The sequence below is a fragment of the Talpa occidentalis genome, unplaced genomic scaffold (genome assembly GCF_014898055.3).
Source record: "Talpa occidentalis isolate TD23 unplaced genomic scaffold, MPIMG_talOcc4v2.1 talOcc4.7, whole genome shotgun sequence".
NCBI classification, from domain to species: Eukaryota; Metazoa; Chordata; class Mammalia; order Eulipotyphla; family Talpidae; genus Talpa; species Talpa occidentalis.
This window is the reverse complement of record NW_023605083.1, coordinates 45,367,595-45,392,133: the sequence shown is the minus strand read 5'-3', so window position 1 is coordinate 45,392,133 and position 24,539 is coordinate 45,367,595. Positions and strand designations below refer to the sequence as shown.

Here is a 24,539-nt window from a genome sequence, read left to right as displayed (position 1 = left end):
TTCTATTCTTCCAATCCATGAGCAGGGGATGTCTTTCCATTTCTTTGTGTCTTCTTCTATTTCTTTTAACAGTGTTTTATAGTTTTCTTTGTATAGGTCCTTTACCTCTTTTGTTAGATTTATTCCCAAATATTTGATTTTTTTTGTTTCAATAAAAAAGGGATGCGTTTTTTTGATTTCTTCTTCTTCAGATTTAGTTTTGTGTATAGGAAGGCTACTGACTTTTGCGTGTTGATTTTGTTTATCCTGCCACTTTACTGAAACTGATTGATGAGTTGAATTAGTTTTTCTGGGACTTTTTGGGGGTTCTCTAATGTATATATATCATATCATCTGCAAATAGTGATAGTTTGACTTCTTCTTTTCCTATTTGGATTCCTTGGATGTCTTTCTCTTGTCTTATTGCTCTGGCTAGGACTTCCAGTATTATATTGAAAAGCAGTGGTGGAGAGTGGACATCCTTGTCTTTTCCAGATCTTAATGGAATTGCTTTCAGCTTTTCACCATTGAGATGATACTGGCTGTTGGCTTGTCATAGATGGCCTTTATGATGTTGAGGTCATGTTCCTTGTATCCCAAGAATTCAAGGGCTTTTATCATGAAGGGGGTTGCACTTTGTCGAAAGCTTTCTCAGCATCGATTGATATTATCATATGGTTTTTATATTTCTTTTTGTTGATGTGTTGGATAACGTTGATTGATTTTCGGATGTTAAACCATCCTTGTGTCCCTGGAATGAATCCTACTTGGTCGTGGTGAATTATCTTTTGGATACATTGTTGGATTCTGATAGCTAAAATTTATTGAGGATTTTGCATCGGTGTTCATTAGGGAGATGGCCTGTAGTTTTCCTTTTTGTGTTGTCCTTGTGTCGGTTTTGTATTAGTGTAATGTTGACTTCATAGAACGTGGTGTTTGGTATTGTCCCTTTCCTTCTTCAATCTTTTGGAAGAGTTTGTGAAGGATAGGCACTAATTCGTCTCTGAATGTTTTGGTAGAATCATTTGTAAATCCATCAGATCCTGGGCTTTGTTTTTGGGGAGGTTTTGATTACCATTTCAATTTTGCTGCTTGTAATTGGTCTGTTTAGGTGTTCTATTCTTCTTTATCTAGCTTTGGGTGATTGTAGAGTTGTAGGAATTTGTCCATCTCCTCTAGATTGTTAAACTTGTTTCCATATAAACTGTTCATAGTAGTTACTATATTTTCTTTGATTTCTGCTGTGTCCGTTGTGATTTCTCCTCTTTCATTGATGATCCTGTTTATTTGTGCTTTCTCCCTTTTTTCCTTTGTGAGCCTGGCTAGGGGTTTGTCTATTTTATTGATTTTTTCAAAAGAACAACTCTTGGTTTCATTGATCTTTTTGATTGTTTTTTTAGTTTCAATTTCATTTATTTCTGCTTTGGTTTTATTATTTTCTTTTTCTTCTACTGTTTTGGGTTTTTTTGTTGTTCTTTTTCTAGATCTTTGAGCTTCGAGATTAGGTTGTTTCTTTGAGTTCTCTTTTCTTGATTGTGAGCTTCTATTGCTATGTATTTTCCTCTTATTACTGCTTTTGCTGCATCCCATTACATTTAGGATATTGGTGTCCCTCCTTGTCGTTCAATTCAAAGAATTTTAATTTCTTCTTTGATCTCCTCATTAGTCCAGTGGTCTTCCAGTAGTGTGGTTTTTAATCTCCATGAGGTAGGAAAGTCCCTTGCCTTCTTCTTTTATGGTATTTCTAGTTTGATGCCTTCATGGTCAGAAAACATGGTTGATATGATTTCAATCTTGGTGTATCTGTTGATGTTTGTCTTGTGCCCCAGTATGTGATCGATCCTGGAGAATGATCCGTGTGCGCTTGAGAAAAATGTTACTCCGTTTTTTGGGTTTAGTGTTCTATAGATGTCTTAAGCCCAATTGCTCTAGGTCCTTATTTAGAGCTTTTGTTTCTTACTTATTTTTTCTTGTTGATCTATCCAGTTGATAGTGGTGTGTTGAAGTCTCCCACTACGTATGTGTTTTCTCTGATGTCTGTTTTCAGAGAGGACAACATTTGTCTGATATATTTTGGTGCTCCTTCGTTTGGTGAGTATATGTTAATGAGTGTTATTTCTTCTTGAAGTATTGTCCCCTTGATCATAATGTAGTGACCATTGGGTCTCTTTTATCTTTTTGAGTTTTGAAATCTGTTTATCTGATATAAGTATAGCTGTTCCTGCTTTCTTTTTTGGTCCATTTGCTTGTAGGATTGTTTTCCATCCTTTAACTTTGAGCCTATTTTTATCTTTTGTAGCTAAATGTGTTTCCTGGAGACAGCAAAAGTTGGGTTTTTTCTTAATCCAGGCTGCAACTCTGTGTCTTTTTATGAAGAGTTAGTCCATTTACATTTAGAGTTAATATTGATATGTTAGCATCTGTATTTGCCATTGTGTTTGTCTTTCCTTTGATTTTATTTATTTATTCTTTTAATAACTTTTTTTTTTTGGCCTTCTTTCATTGTTATTCGTCCCTCTGAGGTTCTGACTTTAGGACTCCTTGTAGTATTTTTTGGAGTGAGGTTTAGTTTAGTTGTAATAAATTCCGGAGTTTCTGTTGTCTGGGAAGGTCCATATTCTTTCTTCAAAGAGGAAGGAGAGCTTTGCGGGATAGAGAATTCTTGGTTGGCATCTGTTTTCTTGGAGTCTGTTGACTATGTCCCTCCACTCTCTCCTTGCCCGTAGTGTTTCTTCGGAGAAGTCTGATGTCAGCCTGATTGGCTTTCCTTTGAATGTTATCTGTTTCTTCCCTCTTGCCAGCTTCATTATTTTTTCCTTGTCCTGGATTCTTGGGAGCTTTACTATTATGTGTCTTGCTGTATTTTTTCTTTCGTCGTGGAAGTTTGGTGTTCTTCTTGCTTCTTGTATATCAATTTTCAGCTCCTTCTTCACATTTGGGAAGTTCTCTTCAATTATCTCTTTGAATATTTTTTCTGTTCCTACATCTCTCTCCTCTCCTTCTGGTATTCCTATAACTCTTATATTTCCTTTCCTCATGGAGTCAGATAGTTCCCGAAGTCTTTCTTCGTTCTTTTCCTTCGTACTTCTCTTTCCTTTTCTGTTTTGGTTCTTTTTATTTCTGTGTCTTCAAGATTACTTATTCGTTCTTCCATTTCATCTATTCTACTTTCATTGCTTTTCCCAGAATTCTTTAGTTCTTCATTAATTCTTTGATCTCCTGCATTTCTTTTACTTCCCTCTTTAGGGACTCAATTTCATTCTTCTGACCATTGTTTTCCCTCTCTAGGGACTCAATTGCATTCTTCTGATCGTTGATTATTTTTCCCTTATCATTGTTTTCCTTTATGACTTCTGTCAGTTTTTTAATCACGGCAATTTTAAATTCTCTTTCTGGAAGGCTCAGAAGTTCTTCCAAGTTACTGTCATTGCAATCTGGGGGCTGCTTTTCTTTTTGTGGTGTGCTTTTTCCCTGGGGAGTTGCTAGGTTGCGTGTGGTTCTTCTCCTCCCTACTGTCTGTTTTCTAATTTGCCGTATGCATTGGGACACTGTGTAGTTGGGACTTGTCGGCATCTTGGGTGAGCTTCTCTGCTCTCCTCTGGTTCCTCCAGGAGTCATCTGTCAGTTTCAAGCAGTCTTTACTGGAGAAAGGTCCCTGTTCTAAAATGCCGATGTGGGGACACACTCCCCTGTGCGCCTGGTCTGCCCCAGCGGTGGGTTCCTGCTCCCCCTCTGGGCTTGGACTGCAGGCCAGATGGGGTCTGGCATGGGCGAACTTCCCCCGCTCACCTCTGGCTCCTGAGGAAGCCTTCTGCAGGTAGTCTTTGCTGAAGAAATGTCCCTGTTCTAAGATGATGATGTGGGACACACTCCCTGCACGTCCTGTCTCAGGCACACTCTTCTGCGCGCCTGGTCTGCCCCGGTGTGGGTGCTCGCTCCCCCTGTGGGCTCAGACTACTGGTCGGAAGGGGCCCGGCGTGGGCTAACTCCCCAGCTGGCCACTGGCTCCTCTAGGCGCCTCTGCTGGCTTCAAGTCGCTAGGTGGCGCCAGAGATCTCTCCTGGAGCCCTTGGGGAGCTGATTTTCCAATCCGTGGGACAGGGAATAGAGCAGGAATGGTAGGGTAAACCTCAACGGCTTTGGGGTGCTGTGTCTGCCTTGTGCCCCACCGTCGTGGGGAACCCACGCCCCTAATTTCGTGTCCCGGGTGTCAGTTCCAAAGCCCTCAGTTCCAGGACTCAGGGTGTAGCCCAGTTCAGTGGCGCGGGAATGGCGCCTTTTGAATCCCGCTCCCGTGCCTGGGCGCCTGGGCCTGCTCACTCAGTGAGGGCCTCCGCGCGTCTCCCCTCGAGCCTAGGTCGCAGGCGCAGGGACCTGGGCAGCTGCGATCTGGATCCGCGTTTGCTTTTCAACTGCACTGCTTTTCCGCGCGCGATCCCGATTCCAATCCGCACTTGGTTTTCCAGCGCGCCGCTTTTCTGCGCAATCCTGACCGCGCTCCGCGCCTGCTTTTCCAGCGCGCCGCTTTTCTGTGCAGGCTTACTGGGCGGCCAGGGGCTGTGTGCTGGTGCTGGTCTCCTCCTGGGCGGGGTCTCTCTTTAATGGTGCCCGGAGCCGTTCGCTCACCTCCGGGCGGATCCTGCGGGGTCTCCACAGCTCCCGTTCACGGGTGTGGTGGCTGCAATAGTTCCTTTCCACTCACAGTCCCGCTTGCTGCGTCGTTTCTTCTTGTTGGTCGTTTTAGTTTGTTGTTTTCCTCCTCTTTGCCGGTCGGAGAGTGCCGCCTCTGTGGGCGGGGGAGGGGAGCAGGGTTCTGCGCTTCCCTCCCTTCTAGTCCTCTTTTATGGCCACTTTCTTCTTTGGGCAGTTTGCTGGCGTCACCCATTTATCTTCCGTGTCCCGGTTCTCACTGGGACCTGCCGCTTTTCCTTCCTATTAACTTTTTTTAATGGGAGATCTTACTCGCAGCGTCTCCTCGCTGCCATGTTGCTCCGCCCCCCCCCCCCCATGTATTTTCTTTACTGGGATTTATGGAAACACACTCATATAAGTTGCTTAATGAAGATAACAGTATCTGCTTATTCAGTTGAGTGGTTATCTGCCAAGTTCACCTAGCATTAGTTCTCAATATGGGATTATTTCAGCCCACAAATTCAGTCAAGGAAACCACCACTCTAGAATATTTCTGTTCCTTCAGAGAGTACATGAAATCGTTGCAAATCTTAGCAAGGCCAAACCATTAGAAAACTGGACAAACTGGGCCAAAATCAAGGTATCAGGCAGTGGCTTGGGGGAAAGGTAGCATATTACTAATTCACATACCTATATAGAAAGCACATATCTAATAGTTGTCTTAATCAACCTTAACTGCTAAATGAGGATTCCACTGACTCTACATGGTACATGCTATTTGTACTAAATGAATATCCAAAAAGGAAAAACTTAGAAAGGCAAAGCAGAGTTGGGGCTCCCTTTATTAGACTCATAAGTTGGTAGTGTCTAAGTCACTTTAGAGTAGCATTACCTTTACTATTTTATCTTTCACTCTTGTTCAAAATCCTTGACCACCTGGTATCACATAATTATGTTGATTATGTTACAGAGAGAGTATAGAAATAAGACACAACCTTTATTCTCCAAGAAGCTCATAGTTTATTGGGGTCATAATAACATTGACATGAATAATTTCAGTGACGAGTGAAAAGGGCTTAATATGTGATGAACAAGTGTTGTTCACAAACCACTTGTGATTTCAGAAAATAAAGAGGTTTTTTTTTTTTTTTTTTTTCCCAGCTTGATGACTGGGAAGGCTACAGAAAGAAGTGCTCTTAAGCTGAGGTTCAAAAATAGGCCATTTTTTAAGGAGATAAGGACTAAGGATTTCCAATCAGAAAGAATGGTGAAAATAAAAGTAATAAAACCAAAACGCACGGACATATTCAGGGAAGGTTGAGCTTCTCATTTGGCTGTAGAGGGCATGGGTTTAGCCTTGATATGCTATCTTAAAAATAACCTTGGCCTGATGTCTTATTTGGTTCCCCTATATTCCTGCTATAAGTGAAACCATCCGATATTTTTCTTTTTCCTTCTGGCTTATTTCACTGAGCATAATTCCTTCTAGGTCCATCCACATTGCTGCGAATGGCATGAGTTTATCTTTTTTGATTGCTGAATAATATTCCATTGAGTATATATGCCACATCATAAAAAAATAATAACAGTACAAATCACAACAAAGCAAAAACGGACACTATAAATCAGAGACATACTGCAGGGGAGGAGGAGGTAGAGGAATTAGAGGGAGGGCGGGAGGAGCACAGGGGGCTGGGGTGATAGATGCATGGGTGCATTGGTGAAGGAAACTCTAGGGACTACACCTGAGGGGGTGGGGGGAAGCAAATATTGTTTAAAAATGAACAATTATGTTAAAAAATTTTTAAAAATAATTAAAAAAATAACCTTGGCCAACTCATATTAATAAATTTTTCAGAGTTTCATAATGATGCTAACCTGATAATTACTAGTGGGGTTATATCATCACAAAACCCTCTTTACATTTAAAACATTGTTTTTTAAGAACCTACCTGTATTTGCTAATTAAGTAAAAACTACATTAGGATTAAAACTGCTGGGAAGAGGGTTTGTTTCCTTGTTTGTTTTTTCATATTTTACATTTAAGAAATGTGAGTTTCCAAAACATCTGTTCTTGATCACCCTATGATAAATACAAGGGTTCAGTATAATTGAAGTTATTAGTCCATGCATTAGGAATCTTTCATATTGATAGAAAGGAATAGTAAGATTTCTTCCTTCATATTAATTTGGCACTTACAAAAGGAAAATGTTTGCAGCTGATCTTCAGTGGAGATAACATCTTTAAAAGATATTCCAGATGTGACAAATCAAATATGCTTTTGCCAATCAGCACATCTACCACAAGATTTCACTGTGTATCCATTGGCTACAGATACTTTTAAGCCCAATCTTACAAAATATTTGCTATTGTAATATAGTTGAGAAGACAATCTCATTAGTAAAGAAGCATATCCACAGTATTTTTCTTCAGTACATCAAGATCCATTACTGGGTCATAAAATCATTTTAATGGGTCTTATTCAGCATTTTTTAAAAGACAGATGGTTGGGATAGCATAGGGAGGATAAAATGCAATTGAGTAGAATAGAGTACATTGTATAGTATAAGTATTGTTTCATGATAAGCATTGTTTCAATAATTTTTAGTTTCAGTTCTCATAACCCTCCCTTCTATATGCATATGTTAATGGATTGTATGTAAATTATTATTGTGACTGGTGATCAGTAGTTTGAAAACATTATTTTGAAAAAATGCAATTTTATCTCTTTTGAATGTGTACATAGTTAGTGGAATTATGATAACAGCTATAGGCCTGAGAGACCTGTCCAATTCCCAGAACTCATGGCTAGAGGAAAAATGATCCACACATAGCATCATTTATGTAAATAAACATTTCTAAGTACTCAGTTTTCATCAAAAACTTATTTCCATACATACTCATGCCTGGGAAACAAAAACAAGGAAAAGGAAAGAAGTGAAGGTCCTGCTGACATATTTAAATCCTTCTACCTGTTTTCTCTGCAGATGCTCTGTTACCGTGTTAAAGCTTTTATAACAAGGGGTGTGTTGAGGTGAGTGCCCAAGAAGCCTCACTTTGTGGAGATCTAATTGATGATCAGCTCACTGCTTCTATACTGGGGCCTCTTCCCCTATGAAGATGCTCCCCTAGAACATTGCATGTTCTAGCTGCATTCGAGGCAGGGGGTCTAGGCAGCTGAGAAAAGACAAGAAATGTCAAATCCATCTACAGTATTCAGGGCCTGGGGGACAGTGGAGAATGAAGACCCGATGAGGCTGAGACTATGGAAAAATGGAGAAGCTAGGAGTTTTGGATATAATCAACCATTGTAAATCCCAGAAGCCAGGGTCTAGGCGGGAGATAAACCCTCTCATCGCACCTCCTCCTTACCCTACCCCGAGGAATTACGATAAACCTTTACATGCAATTTTTTTATACTGGGAGAATCTGATTATAATAACTGGAGCACACCTGACATAGCACCTGGAACTGGCTTAGAGTGGTCCCTGGATGAAGTGGTGCACTTAATGCTCAGCCCATGAACTCATGTTCACTTATTAAACACTGTCATTTGTATTTACTTTGGAATTTATTAAACATTTTCCATTTGCATGCCATTTATTTCCATATTCTTCTTGAAAAGGGCAGTTAATGTTTCCTCTCTCAAATTAGGAAGGGTTGGAAATTTCAGCAAAGAAGGGTTAAGTAACTTTCCATATTACCCAGTACTTTCAGAGATGCCCTAAAGTCATGGACTTGGTTATTTTGCCCTACTGACCTGGGCTGTTTGAAACCCACTCCAGTCACCCTCTATAGCTATGTTAATAGAGGACAATTTATGCCACACATTTCCTATAGTGACTGCTTGAGGCATCAAGCTCTGAGAAGGCTGTCTGCTTGTCCACAGAAGTTAAATGGGAACATGGAAAAGAGGAATGTCTATTCCTTTTCTCAGAATAATAGTGAATCGTTGGATCTTTCCTGGGTCTTTTAGGAAAGCCTCCGACATTAAATATACTTTGCCTAGGTTTTAGATTTTTCAGTGCTTTGAATGACAAGTTTTTTAAAAAGATAATGTTTGAAGTGCAATGAAATGTCGATTTAAAATACAAGATGAATATTGAAGTATTTCATTTAAAAATAGCTGAAAATATTTATCCTGTTAGTATTTCTGACACTGGATTTTATTCTATCTTAAAATGTTAGATAGATGAGCCTCTGGATTAGGAAACTGGAGCCTAGAGAGGTGAAAGGATTTCCCAGGAAGTGAGAACCAGATTAAGAACTAAGATCTCCTGAATACCTATCTCAGTGCCAAAAGAGGAATATTCACCATGTTTGTTGCCTTTTTTGAATGAAAAGTTTTTTTTTTAATTTTACCCCAATGAATACTATCCAATATAATTTAAAAAAACACATGAATTTATTAAGGAGGGAAGTTCAAAAATTGAACCTCAGATCTCTTCATCTGTACAGTGGGAGAAATGAGTACTTTGTCTTACATAGTTACATACATTAAACACCTAGCACAGAGCACAGATGATCAAATAATTATTTGAGCACACAGGAATTATGAGCTCTAGGCACCTTCCCAGAGGTTGTTCTTTAACTTCTTCTCACCTACTATTGCTTTTGTCCAGGAGGTACAGTGGGTAGATGCCTGGAGCCTTCACGTTACCCTTAGAATACTCAAGATTTTCCAAATATGGTTTCTAGCAACTTTACTGTCATGTGCCACCCATTCTGTCCCTGTTTCCCATCAGAGTTCAGGGTTCTTTGACTCATTTTCTGTTGGCACTGCTAATCATAAAAATTTATGTTCATGAAAATGGTAATAACTGATCCTAGATTAATGCTTTGTCTTAGAATCTCACATCTACATAGAGAGACCAGATCTCATTTACAACAGTTATGGTGCCCTCTTATGATCTCTTTACCCTTCTTAATTTCTTTTTACTAATTTTTCTTCTTTGCCTTTTTTAACATGAAGAATCTTCTTGACATAGTATTTAGGAGCAAAGTAGGAGCTGTTAATTTCTTATGATATATTAGGTAATTTTCATCATTTTATTGTAATGATAATACATGTTCATTATTAAAAATTTAAATTTATAGACATCTATGGAAGAAAGTAAAAATCCTTCCATATTCTCTATTCCCAAACTTAAGTAACTATTGCCAGCAGTTTTGTATCTTCACAGAGTGTTTGTACATGAACCAATACATTTTTTTCAAATTTTCAAATTTGTTCTTTTAAAAATCAAATAATGGTTCACAAAACCAAATAATTTTAAGGCATCTGATTTTAAAAATAACATTTCTTCAACTGCCACTTCACCACAGTCCTGATAACCAGAGAAACTGGTCCTCAAACACTTATCTCTTGGTTTCTGTTACTTCCTTCATATCTCTAAGCATTGTATTTATACCCCAACTTCTTGATTTGTCAAGTGTAATGTCCTAATATGGTAGATAAACATCATACTGTCTTAATATCCCCACCCTATTTCTTCTCCCATTTGCTCAACAGAGTTACATCACAATTTTGTCCATAATTCAGTGTTTATATTAAATGTAAATATTGTTCATTGGTGAATGCTTAAGTACTAAATTGTGGTTTTGTCTTATTTTGGGGGCCAACCTTCTTTCCTTTCTTGCTAGCTGGTTCTTTCTAATTCATCAACAGATATATGAATTTATTTATAATACAATCAACATATCAGATATTATATATATCATTTCCTTTTTTCTTTAGAGTTCTCCCTCTGTAATACTTGTCTTTCGTTTCTTATTAGAACTAGTTCTCTTGCATTCTCCATCATTCTGGGAGTTCATTTAACTTTTTTCCTGTGTTGAGTTCCCTGTTTCTAGATTCAATATTGTCTTCTTTCTTGGTTTACTATTTTATTGGAGCATATCCTTCTCTAGCTTTCTGAATAACAGTTCAAGGGAAATAGTTTTAAAATTTTACCCATCTAAAATGTCCATCTTCTGCCCTCAAAGTTGATTGCTACTTTGGATGAGTATAGAATTGTCAGATAAAAACCACTCTGAAAAATCTTACTCCATTGTCTTTGGGACCCCTTCAAATAATCCATGGCTTTTTTGCTTCCTTTTTTTTTTTTTTCATTTTTTAATTTATATATATTTTACATCGTTGCTCATTTTTAAACAATGTTTGCTTCCCCGCCCCCTCAGGTGTAGTCCCCATAGAATTTCCTTCACCAATTCTCCTGTGCACCATCATCACAGTCCCCTGTGCCCTTCCTCCCTCTCTCTCTCCCTCCTGCCAGTCCCTCTCCCTCCTTCTCCCCTGCAGGAGGTCTCAGGTTTTTAATTGTCTGTTTTCATTTTCTTGTGTTGTATTTTGTATTGCTTCATTTTTCTTTATTTACAACCTGTTTTCCATGGAAATTTGTGGAATCCTTTTCTTGTCCTAGGTTTTGTGAATTACTAAGAGAGAATCTGGGATCTGGCTTTATGGAGCTCTTTGACCTTGAGATTTAATTACAAGCAATTTTAAGTTAGTGTCCATTTGACTCAACTTCCCTTGTTTTTAGTATTTTCTTCTGCTGCAATTTCTCTGGGCTGAACAGAGGACTACCTTAACTGATTTTTTTTTCCTTTTCATTTTTCTCAACTTTCCAATTTTCCATTTCTTCTTGTCAAATTTCCTAGAGTTATCTTTCAAACTGTTTTAAGTCAGGATCCTTTTTTTGTTTCAGGAATGTCTTTCGTGACGATTTTTGTTCTTTTCAAAGTGTTTTCAGTTTTCTGTAATGATCCCTTTCCTCTGAAATCTTTTTCTCCCCCCCCCCTACTTTTTTTCCTCTTTGCTTGCTTAGGTTTCCATTTTTCATGGTGGAAATTTTCTTCCAAGGTTTGGTATTCCTAGGTATTCTACAGTAATGTGAAACTAAACAGCTTTCTTCTCCCTACCTTCTCTGGACATTTCTCTAGTCAGGAGTCTGGATTTTGAGGAGAATAATGAATGGCATAACCCAGCTATTCCTCCGTCTTCCTGTGTAGCCCTGAGATAGGGAACTCGACCTCCACTGGATTCTTCCTCTGCCTCCAAGGACCAGGTCACATCTCCAGGCCTCGTGTTCTGAATGAAAGCGTGTCACTTTAGTGTCCCTGGATCCTACATTTACGCACAAATTTCAGCCCTGTTGGAATATGGAAAGGTGTTCAGCAGCTTTCAGCACCCTTTATGGGCCAATGATGCTATCACATAGTTGGCAGATGTGCTTCCTCATCTGTGGTTAGAGTTGTTTCCCAGATTCTTTATTAGGTTTTGTTGTTTCATTTTTTGGGTGTATCGGGAAACAGAATAAAATAAATATGTCCTTTCCTAGAAAATCTGGAATTTTCTTTCAAATTCAAGTTGTTCTTGGTATTTTTCAAAGTTTTGAGTCATTTCATGCTTTTGTTTTCATTTATTTAAAAATCTTTGCATACCTACTAAGCTTATAAACCATGATAGTTTTTCTTACAAGTTATCACATTACCTACTTATCCTTGATTGTGTGGATTTCTTCAGTTTCCCCCCACACCCCATTTGCCTTTTTAAAAGTTTAGATCATGTGGGACTCCCTTTGCAACCACAATGATTTTGTAAGTTCTTTTCACCTTCATTATAATGCTTTGAATTAAGCATTACAGATCCTAAATTTAAGACTGTCTAAACCCTTTAAGGGTAGTGTCACTTTTAAAGATACATGCTGTGAAATTATACAATATTCACATCAGTCATGAATTTATAAAATTGTAGTTATAGATCAGCAAATTAAAAGGGAAAAGGATGGAAAGAGAGAAAATCAGTTATGCAGAAGGCTCTGGGCTGTCTTTCACACATCGAAAGGCAGCAATGACATAGTGTGAGATGGGGAAACAGAATCTGTTGTTCCTGCACCTCCTGCCCATCTCACCTCGTGTGTGCAGCTCACAGTGCAGTGTGTGAACCTGGGACTCGGTGATATTGACCTTTTATTCAACAAGGCAAATGACAAACACAAACCAGACTTCATCTGAACCATGACCACTAAGAGAATAGCAGTCTGAATGAAACATGGAACTCAAGGTGGTCTTGTAACCACCAATGGACACCTTCAAAATAAATATTTAAGGGTGACTAAGACTATGTGTGATAGCCACCTTGCACCCTGATACTCACTGTTATTAGATTATATTCCTAAAGTCAGCATAAATATAGGGCATGTGCTTCTTTTCTGTTATAGTAATTGAGAGTCCATGGTCACTGTCACCCCAAATTCCTTCTACTTTCAGTTTCTGAACTTCCACTGGGTAGGTCAGAGTTAGATCAGGAGCAGCCTTTACTTAATCATTTACTGGGCCCTATGGAAGATGAAAATGTTGGTGGGAGTGGAAGAGACAGATTTGGGCAACTTGAATGAAAATTACAAACATAAAAACTTAAGAGTCAGCCAAAGTGGACTCAGCCTTAGCCTGAGTGCTGGCTGCCTTACAGTACACATCTGTCCTTAATAATCAAACTGCCTGTGTCACTCTGCCTCTGGCAGTTTTGAGATTGGTAGTATCCATTTCAATGATAGAATTTTTTTTTTTTTTTTTTTTTTTTTTTAATAGAGGCATGTTTTATTTATTTGTTTCTTTGTTTGTTTGGTTGGTTATACATGCACTGGGTACAGCCAGAAGCACAGGAGGGTGAGAGAATTCACCAGAGCCAGAGCGGGGAGCAGAGCAGGCAGAAGGACCGAAGTACACTGCTGAGGGGAGCAGCGGGCTGCAGGAGAGGTCTGCGCGCCATGTGGGACCCTCCTCTGGTGGCCGGGGAGCAGCCGGGGATTGAACCGGCGCCGCAGAGGCCGCGGGCAGCCTCGCAACCCAGCGCTCAACCACTGCGCCACCGTGGAGGCCCTCAATGATAGAATTAATTCTGATCATTTCTTTTTATTACTTTTATTCAAATATTCTAGTCTCTAGCACATTTTTATTTGTGAGGCCTGTAAGTTTTCCACAGTAATTATATTGTCAGAATACCTGAAGAGTCACTTCTCCTCAGAGGTTTTATATTGAATGTACTTTTTCAAGGCTTTCTGCCAACCTTGAGCCCTCTCCCACTGAATCTCCACAGTAACATTGTGACAGAGTCCAACAATTGTGTTTCTGTGACCACGGGCACTGATTTTTCCCTTGTGAATTACTGATGTTTGCTCATGTGCTAATCTTTCCAGTTATTCTCTCAGGTCTTTTCAAGGTTTCCTGCTTTCTCCATGATATCTTAATTATACTTTCCCCCCACCCCAAGTCCTGCCTCCTTTATTTCATTCTAGAGGAAGCTGATTTTGTGTGATTTTAATGTTTCTGTTGTATATAAAGGTATTTGTTTGTGTTGGACTTATCTCTGATCTCACTTGGTTATTAGCTTCTGGAAAAGATCTTCCATTTCCTTCATAACACCCCAAGTGCAATTATATCTACATAATGGAACATTATTTTCTTTGTCTGACTGCCCAATTTAGTAATAGGGTCACATGACAGATGTTTTACAAAAACATTTCACTGAAATGTTATAAAGTCATTTGACAAATTTTTATCAGCATAAAGAACAGAAAAAGAAAACTCTTCTCTAGGATAAAATATTGAAACCTTCCATCATAACACTTTACAACCAGTTCTCAGATTTTCATTGGTGTGGTTGTTGCTTTTTGTTGAAAATTTAGTGCTTAGTCTCTATAAAATTTGTAATAGCCTTTGCAACTTCTATAATAATTACTGTCATATGCACATTGTACAAAAAGCTAGGGTTTAAAACATGGAGTTGTGGGTGGAGGACTGGGGAGATGCCATTGTTTCTAAAAGCATGTTACACAAAACATAATTGAGCCCTTTATAGCACTGAAGTGAATTTTGGGGCCAATAAGTCATTCGGGATGAGGCTGATTTTTTTTTTTTTTTTTTGAGGCTGATTTTTTTTTTTTTAAAAGATTCATTTATTTATTATTTATACAAGCACTGGGTAAAGTCAGAAGCGCGGGAGGGTGAAAGAATTCACCAGAGCCAGAGCGGGGAGCAGAGCAGGCAGAAGGACCAAAGTACACTGCTGAGGGGAGCAGCGGGTGGCAGGAGAGGTCTGCGCGCCACGTGGGACCCTCCTCCGGTGGCTGGGGAGCAGCCGGGGATCGAACCGGCGCTGCGGAGGCGGCGGGCAGCCTCGCAACCCAGCGCTCAACCGCCGTGCCACCGGGGAGGCCCTGATTTTTTTTTTAACTGATTATTTTTATGTACAGAAAACCCAACAGCATACATTTAGTCCAGTTGGTGTTGTGTTCTTTAGCCTTCGCCTTTTCCTGTTTGGTGATGTGAGCCACAGATTTTAGATCCAGCACATTGCCTCCCAGTGAGGACAGATCTCATTTTAATTGGTCCTTCCTCCACCTTAACCAGGGTTCCTCTGTCATCTGAGTTAAACTTTGTGAAGGTGACAGTGTTAGAAGTCTTGCTGTAGATGAGTCGTCCCAACCTTGCCTTTCCCTCAACAGTGCAGTAAGGAACCCCCATTTTTTGACGCAGGGCAGGAAGAAAAGTGGCCAGCTCCATGGGGTCCACATTATGTGCATTCACCACCAGCTACGCCTTCTTTTTCCCCTTTAGGGTGATGACAGTGTTAACCCTGTTCCAAGGACAGGTGCTCTCTTAGAGGGGACATCCCCTTTGTCTGCAGCTTTCTTCTCAGCCCAGGCTGGCAATCTTTGCTTCTTCATTGCTTGACCTCTGGTCTGTACTTCTGGCCCAGCTTAAGCAGTTGAGTAATCATTCGGTGGCCCCAGTCTTGTGTGAACTGCTTCATGGCAGGAGGCACTTTCAGCCACCTATAGGGAATAGCCCTTTGTGCTGTAGCCTGATGTAGTGGAGACATTTGACAAAACAGGTAAGTTCCCTTTTGGGCCAGATGCCCTATTGCATGCCAGAATTCTCGGGCCTTTTCTCAAAATGGAGATTACCATATTCTTGGCCTCCTGCTTCTTCACAATGGCAGTGGCTAGAGCAACCTTCTTTGAACTCTTGCAATTCTTTCTTTTCAGCATCTGGGCAGCTGCAGGAGAGAGGACTGCTGATTTTTTTTTTTTAATGTAGACAGTAGACGTTGCTTTCAAATGATCCCAGTACCTTAGTGCATACAGTCAAATAAAACTACCGGTAATAGGACAAGGATAAAATAAATCATCGAAAACTGCAGGTAATGCATACAACAGAATTTTAGCCAAAAGTTTACCCCAAAATCCCACGAATTGTACCTTTTAGTAAACACATGAAACAGAGCTGAGTAGTTTCAATTTTTCATGTTTATTTTCCCTGCCCTCCCTTTACTTTGTTCATCAGTCATTTGCAGAAATAGAGTGTAAAAGCAGAGTGAATCCACATATAGATTATTAGTAATGTTATCTAAGAATATTTATAGAATTATTTTTAAATATTACTTACAATAACATGAAAAATATATCTTCATCTTCACATGTAGATTATTTTACAATAAATTCATTAGTTTAAAAAGACAGGTGCATGTTATTACAACATCTGGAAAGGGATTTTTTACATGTGTGTACCATCTGGGCAAATAGATCCACTGCCCTAACTATAAAAATTAAGCAAATGAATTAAGACATAGATGTTTTCTTATGTTTCTGCCTCTGTACTGTGAAAAGGAAAATGGATGCTTTTTTTTCTCTTTTTTAAAGGAAACTACATTTAGAAACTCAGTATCTGAGAATAATGGGGAGGGGGATGTACAGAGAAAATTAAGACTAAATGACAAAAATTAAGGTTAAATGGGGGTGGGAATACTTATGCCTTTATTTCCACATAACGTGTGCTTTGTCATACATTATAAAGTCTCTGTACATAACTGATAAGTAAATGCATTAAAGTTCTTGAATATATACATATGGAATGTTGCTCATAGCTGTGATAGTTACTTAACTACGTCTGAGGTGTGTTACTTGTTTTTTATCCATTGCCTCATCTAGGAAATAGGAATCTCAACAATACCAGCTACTTAGAGTTGGTGTAGAATTAAATGCTTTTCTACACCAGGAATCAGGAAACTAGGACACGCTTATTGCTATTGTATGGCTTGTAAGCTAAGGTTATTTTTCACATTTTTACATGGTAGAGGGGGGAAATCTAGATACTAATATTTCATGATATTAATATTTCATGAAATTCAGATTTCAGTATCCAAAACCAAGTTTTGTTGGAACCGAGCTATACTCATTGACTTTGTTGCTATATCAGCAGAGATAAGTAGAGTACAACAGAGATAGTATGGTCCGCAAAACCTATAGCATTTACTGTCTGACCCTTTACAGAAAAACATGCCAACCCCTTCTAAATGTTAGAGTACTTCAAACAATGTTTGGTATATGTCTGCACTAACATGTTAGTCATTATCATTAATATTATTAAACTTTACATAAAATAAGTATCATTCACCATAGCCAGAAAACGTGTTAGTATCTGAAAAGTGCCAGCATATATCATTGCTAAATATGAGTAAGAAAGGGGTAAAATCCATTACTATGATATACATTATTGCTTAAAAATATAAAAAACCCTTAGGAATATAATGCAGTAAGCTTATTTTACAAGGGCTTATGTTCAGACTATTGTAGGTATTTCTTATTAGAAACTTTCAAGCCAGCAAGTTATGTCTCTTTTCTCTTTGGTCTTCTTACCATAAGGTAGAGCTGCTTACTACTTACTGCTGTCCTCTTCCAAATTTATTCTGATTCTATATCTTAATTCTCCTTACCTACTATCTTACCCTTCGCGATGGAAATTCTGTCCTCATACCTAAAGTCTTTAGAAGATAAAATATAAGGGGGAAAAGGCTTCTTAACCAAGAGTTAATGACATAAACTACTCATGTGTATGTGACCAGGTCACAAAAATGTAATCCATATAAGTCCTTTAATCTTAATCTGTTTGGACAAAAGGCAAACCAAATTCTCACCCTAATGCTGGTATCACCCTATCAGGATGGCCAAAGAATTAGGCAGCTGCATGTTTCTGGCCTAAACTGACCCATCCAAAAAAAATATTGAGGTAATAAAAGAAATATTCTTCCAAATTGCTTTATTTTGTTTGCTTTCATTCCCATTTTCCCCAGACTTACACTTTGCTGGTATAAAAACATCAAAAATTTCTTCAGATTCAGTCTGATGTACTGATGCTTAGATGGTTGGTTCATGTAGGTAAAATCTTTCTTGAACTGGTCAGGATTTCAGGCTATTCAGGTTTCCAGCTCAATTGTATCATCCAAGCCCAAGCCATTTTCTTTTTAGTCCCTTACCTCGATATCCCCAGAGCTTATTTCTGTTTCTCTTTATTCAAAATCTCCAGTGGTTTAATGAAGTCACTATCATCTTAGAATCAGAAAGTGGACAAGAGAAAAAAGCTGACATTTAAACACACTGCTTCTTGCTTACAGCTCTAGGAGAGTTTTGCAAATGTCTTTTCAGGTTGATGTATTACTTTCAAGCTGGCTAGAACCAGAATGGAAAAACCCATAAAGAAACTGAAATTTGATATTTTGTTGTTTTTTTTTTAAAAAAATATTTATTTATTTATGCATGCATGCAAGAACTGGGGTACAGGCCAGAGGTGTGGGTGTGAGAGGATTCACCAGAGACAGAGTGGGGAGTACAACAGGCAGATCGACTAAAATACACTGCTGAGGGGAGCAGCAGGCGAGTCAGGAGAGGTCTGCTGTGCCATGTGGGTTAGCTCCCTGGCCAGGGATTGAACTTGTGCTTCAGTGGCTGCGGATAGCTTCATAGGTTGCATCTTAACCTCTGTGCCACCAGGGAGGCCCTGAAATTTGTTATTTGTAATAGAGTTAGAATTGTTTTATAAGTTAGAAGTATTGAAGCTATTTGATTTGACCTTAGACTTGCTTCAGAAAACTTTGGAACAACCAAAAGTCAAAATGACCTAAAATATATAAGGAAAATTAAAATAATGTTTAATAAGTTCAATATATAAAGAGTTCATACAAATTCATAATTAAACATTAAGAGCAAAAAGCATGAGCAGATAATTTTCACTGGCAAAGACATGAGCATACAAAAAGCGAAAAGATTGTAGATTGTTAGCAAACCTGTTAAAAAATGTTCAGCCTCACTATAATTCAAAGAAATTCAGACCAATACAGTGAACTGTAATTTTTTTTGCCTTATGTGTTATTTGAGTTATCATTTCATGTCACATGTAGTTCGATTTGAAAAAGATTTTTTTTTAAAGATTTATTTATTTATACATGCACTGGGTACAGTCAGAAGCACGGGAGGGTGAGAGGATTCACCAGAGCCAGAGCTGGGAGCAGAGCAGGCAGAAGGACTGAAGTACACTGCTGAGGGGAGCAGCGGTGGCAGGAGAGGTCTGCGCGCCATGTGGGACCCTCCTCGGGTGGCCGGGGAGCAGCCGGGGATCGAACTGGAGCTGCAGAGGCTGCGGGCAGCTTCGCAACCCGGCGCTCAACCGCTGCGCCACTGGGGAGGCCCCTGAAAAAGATTTTGAAAAGGTAGAATACCCTTCTTGAGAAGGAAACAATAAAATAAGAAAATTCATATACTGCTAGAGGATAAATAAGATTACTCATCCCTTCAAAAACAATTTGGCAATCTGTTATAAAGAGCCTTAAAATTTACAGTAAACTTTGATATGCTGAAAGAATATTTTAACTATGAAAATATCCATACACAAATTTGTAGAGTATTAGTATAAAAACTACTTAGAAGGCAATGATATTTATGAATTTTAAAAACCGAAAAATCTTGGTATGTGATGTTGAAAGCAAAACACAGATTTAGAATTTTATATATAAGGTAATCACAGTCCTTTAAAGCTGTACTGTCCAGTATAGTAGCTACAGGCCCTATGTAACTATTTACATATAATTTTAACAATTAAGGTTAAATAAAATTTAAAAAGCATTTCCTTAGTTGCATTGATCACCATCCAAGTGCTGAATAGCCTCATATACCTGGTGACTCAGAATTGTCTAAACTTTGAAGGTAAGTGTGATTTTCCCATTACCTCAAAGTTCTTTAAGATAGCACCTGTGTATTATACACAGGTCTACAACTATATGCACAGATGAAAGACTGGAAGAAAATAAAACAAAACAAAAAAATACTTTCAATGAATAAAAGAACAGCTGGGGCAAACCCAACTAAAATGTACTCTCTACAGTTGAAGTTTTTTGTTGTTGTTGCTGTTCATTCAGATCAGATCAGAATTTCAGAAACTTGGTTCCCTAGGGAATTGAGGATGCCATGGAATTGGTACTGTGTCTTAGAGGAGTTGGCACCACCATTTTCACTGTTTACTGTTCTTCACAATTCCTAACAAGGGGGTTACAAATGGAGTCTTTTGGCTCTTACTTGTATCCTGGAGCCAACATTAAACACTCGGTATGCCTTACCAGTGATACGAAGAAATGTATTTTCCTCTTTGATGTTCGTTTTGGGTTAATTTGAGTCTTGTTCTGTGTAAATCAAGTAAACATATACTAAGTAGACCTCCATGAATAAGCAATGGCTACAAGTAAATGACCTCAGATGCAAAAGGAACAGTTGCTTATTCAGCCAAGTCGTGTCTCTTAACTCTTAACACAGAGCTGATGGGCCCTTTGGGGCTTAGAGTTAGAGTACACCAACTCAGGTATCAGCCACATTCTGTAGCTTTGTTTAGTTGTTTCCAATTCTCTTGATCACTGGCTGGAGCATGACTACCCAGTTAGTGGTTGCTGAAATATTTTATGTGATTGGGGACATAAACCAAGTAGTTTATGATAGGTTTGTGATGCTGAATAAGTAATTGTTCTGTCCAAACTCTGAAGGTAAATCTGTATCTTAATTATGTACTAGGTAATGTTTTTACTAATTAGCTCCAGTTGAAACAAGTTTACTACCAAACTTAGACAAGTTCGCAAATTGAGAGCAACTGGTCCTTATGAGATTCAGGCTGGAAGAAACAGCCAGTGAGCCAGCTAAGGGAAATGATCTGGTGCCCAGATGTTTAGTAGAAGAAGAGGAATTGAAATGAAAGTGACAGCACATAGGATTTAAATTGATACTGTAATATGCAAATTTCTCAAGGTAGGGGTGGAGTATGGTTGGGGTAGAATGTTTCATTTAGTCTGAGACATGTCAGAGAACAAGGAAGCAATGATCTCGAGCCACTAATGAAGCTCTCCCTAGGTGACTATAAGGGCAGGATGGGCCACAGTGCAGGTTTTCTGATCCAGCAGATGGGAGTAAAGGAGGAGTCAGAGTCCTGGAGCCCTCAGTGGCTTTTGCAGGCTTTTATTGGGATTACCAGGTACACGGCCGGCAGGGGCGCTGGAGGGCCAGGAGGCTGGCAGGCCTCCCAGTCCCCAGCAAGTCTTCACTCTTTCTGGGCTCTCCGGCCTTCTCTGGTGGTCTCTGCTTCTCTTTCACGCTCTGCTTTCGTTTCTCTGCTTCTTCTCTCGGCTTCTCTTCTGCCAGCGTCCCCGTGACGCTGCCCTTAAATGCCCAGTCTTAGCCCAGGTGAATCCCATCTACCTATGCCCACACCCTACTCCAGGTGCCCGCCATCAGGCATGCATTCGGGACCTCAGGGCTCCGTCATCTCTCCTCTGCCCTCTCCTAATGGTGGGAGGGCAGAAAAACCTGATACTTTTTACCTTACCCTATAGTGCCAGAGAGTGGTGGGTGGAGGTGGAGTACAGGAAAAATGGGAAGTTCAGTGAATTTAAACGTCAGTTGCAAGACATTAACCATCTTAGTCCTAATTGTGGGAGGAATGTTATAACAAAAGAAAATGAATATATGTAACAAGAGTTAAAGGGTAGACTTTGGATTACAGGTATCTATACATAAAATTAGCAGAATATGGATCATAAGGTAATTATAAGTAGAAAGATAAATATGTTATAAACTAGTCTTTAAAAGGAAGCTTTCACTTAACTATGATACTGAAACATATTAAGGGATAATAGCCCTAATATTCTAAGTTTAGGTCTAAGGGCTTCACAATAGAGAGGGTCATGCATTTGTCATGTTAGCTTTCACCTTTGTTGAACCTTCTGCTTAGTTTGCAGGTGTGTGTCATATCTTCTTGACCCTTCACTCTCTCTGTCCTCCTCTTTCTCTCCTTTTATCCTGCAACACAGTCTGATTTGCACCAGTGTCCAGAAACCTTAGACTGGAGGTAATAGGCAAATATGTTCAAATATGTTTTTTGCTTCTCTAAATATCCTGTGCAGGAAGAATACACTGACACATAGACAGAAATTATAATATTAAAACCTTCAGGAGCTGCCTTCAAACCCAGAGACTACACCAGATTTGATCTCAAATAATCGCTTGCAAAGATTTGCAAAGACTAGGGAAATGATGGAGGAAATGACATTCTCTGAGTAAGCTAAATTGGCAGAAATGTGGAGAAATCCTGGTTTTCCAGTTTCTCATAAATCAAATTATTCTGGATTTTAAATCAGGAATAGATTTACTTTGTGCAATTCCAAGGAATGGAAAATTTCACTGGATATAGAGTATGGCTGGTGATTTGAGATAAGCAAACTGTCTTACCAACAGATTCTTATGTAGCAATTTTGTCAGCTCTGACAATGGCTACCATTGAAAGCTGCTGGGCTGGGGTCATTGCCAAGTGCACTGTATGCATTGCCTTATTCTGTCCTTCCAAACCTGAGAGAGATGAAGAGAAGTTCAGTCACTTGTTGGAGGTCACCTGGAATATCTGAAACAGAACCATGTTTCTAACTAGAGCTCCATCTCCCAGCTTGGCCCTTCCTTGCTTCCCCGCCCACCCCAACCATGCCCAAACACCCAACTAGAGGAGCATGGCATAGAACGCGTTTTTGAATATTTCTGGCATTAACATCAGGTAGGACGCAAAATAATGTGATTCTGCTGGAGATACAAAGCCAAACATACCGAGAGGAAAGAAATATGCAGAAAAACAGCTTACAAATTTTTTTCGTAAGACCTTGGAGTTGTCTTCTGAGTTGTTGCATTTGTTTGCCCAGTGGGCATATGGAAAAGCAATAAATGCCTAAGAGAATATGTTTCTAGCTCCTTTCTGAGGTGGTGAATTTTTCAAAATATTCAATGTTTTTTAAACTTTACGAATCATCATTTTGATTAAAATTTTACATTATGTCATTACATTAAGTCACTCTTCTCTCTCTTTTCAAATGACCTTTAATAAGTAAATTTATAAGGTGTTTTTTAATGAATTAAATGAGAGAAGAAATAGTGAAGCTTGTCATTAGCAGTTCAAAATGAATAGTATGTAAAATGTAGTGTTAAATAAATTCCTGAAGCTTTATAAAATTCTGTATTCTGAAAACCCCTTTTCTGACCAATTTCAGAAGCAGAAATGATGGTAGTAAAAGCAATATCCAGTGTAGGGCACCTTAGCTGCACATTTTTTGTCACCTACAGTGTATAGGAGGCATTAGTACTGAGTCAGTGTGTGGCCAGCATATGCCTTAACCTGTAACTCTGAAGATCTACGTTTAAAAGATTTTAAGACATGATAAAAAGCCTTTCCCTTCTGAGTAACCTCACACTTCACAGACATGTTCATGTGTCCACTCTGTGTCCATGTATCTGGACCTCACTCACTTGAGTGTATGGCTCTGGGCTTTTGACAGAAAGCTCACGGGACATGGGAGCACAGCTACCTCCCCAGATTCTGACTGATCCGTGTCTAATAATAAAGGGCATCTCTCTTACCCCAATTTCTCCGAGGTACATTCAAATTCACATGACAGTTGCAGACAACTAATACAGTCATGTCATGTCACTTAACAATGGAGAGCTCTTCTGAGGAATGCATTCTTAGATGATGTTACTGTGTGAATGGTGAGAGTAATGGCACGCATTTAGGTGACATGGAATAGCCACTGGGATCACAGTCTGTTGTTACTGAAATGTCGTTACACGACGCATGACTAGATGACTTTCAGGCCATCAGTGGTGCTTCAACAGTCTGCATGCTTAACCCTTAAATGAAAACTGGACACTTATGGACTATGTTCTAGATCTTACAAGGAATATAAATCAATGTAGTTTATCAACAAGGAGAGGCAGGCAGGTGAGTGACATGTTTCATGGAATTAGGATCTCTGTCTAAATTATATTCTTTGCAAAGAATAGTAAATGTTGTGATAACATGTATTTATTGGCAAGATAATGAAGTGTAACTGCAGAAGTTATGGGATGGAGCTTCAAATATCTGTTATAGCCCTCATTTTTGCCAGAGGAAAATATTAACTGGCAGGGAAGAACCTCAGCTTACTGAGGAAACTTGAGTTCTCTATAGTAACCTTTTATGCACTGCAGGCCACTAAGTGTGTAGACATGAAATATTGACCCTTTAGGCTTGTTAGTAATTTTTTATGCAGAGATTTGGGCCAGGTCATAGCCATTTGGGGTCTTGGGCCATTGCCACTGGATCTGGCCTTTTCCTCCAGGGGAGAGAGATTTGCATGTGAGCCAAAAAGAAAGCAATTATTTACCTCCGGGCAAATAATTGCATCTCAGTGAGCCGCACTGGAGCTGGCACTTTGATTTTCCTACCTGCCAGCATTGGAAACAAGCAGGCATTGAAACCCAGCAGGTTATTTTAGGAGCAAAAGAGGATGGCGCACACTTGTTCCTCTTGAAACTTAGTGTGTTTGTACCCCTCCTGCCCATAAGATGCAAATGAAGAGGAAATGATTTGCATTCTCAACATGGAGAATTTTCTTAAGGCACAAGTTGCAAAACTCAAAAGCCTTGATGAACGATTTCATGTAGGATTTTCATGGATTTCTTCAAAGGGTTGTGTTTAAATTCTCCTAGTTTTTTCTCCCCATGCCTCCTTGTAATCTCTCCATCTGTCACAG

The 24,539-nt window shown here is 39.2% G+C and overlaps 1 protein-coding gene and 1 pseudogene across 4 annotated transcripts in view; one reads left to right on the top strand and one right to left on the bottom strand.

The window, feature by feature from the left end:
- LOC119232758 (guanine nucleotide-binding protein G(q) subunit alpha) overlaps nucleotides 1-24,539 on the top strand; it is a 418,504-nt gene that overhangs the window by 377,857 nt on the left and 16,108 nt on the right. The window lies entirely within an intron of this gene.
- Nucleotides 14,845-15,666, bottom strand: LOC119232918 (60S ribosomal protein L7a-like; annotated as a pseudogene).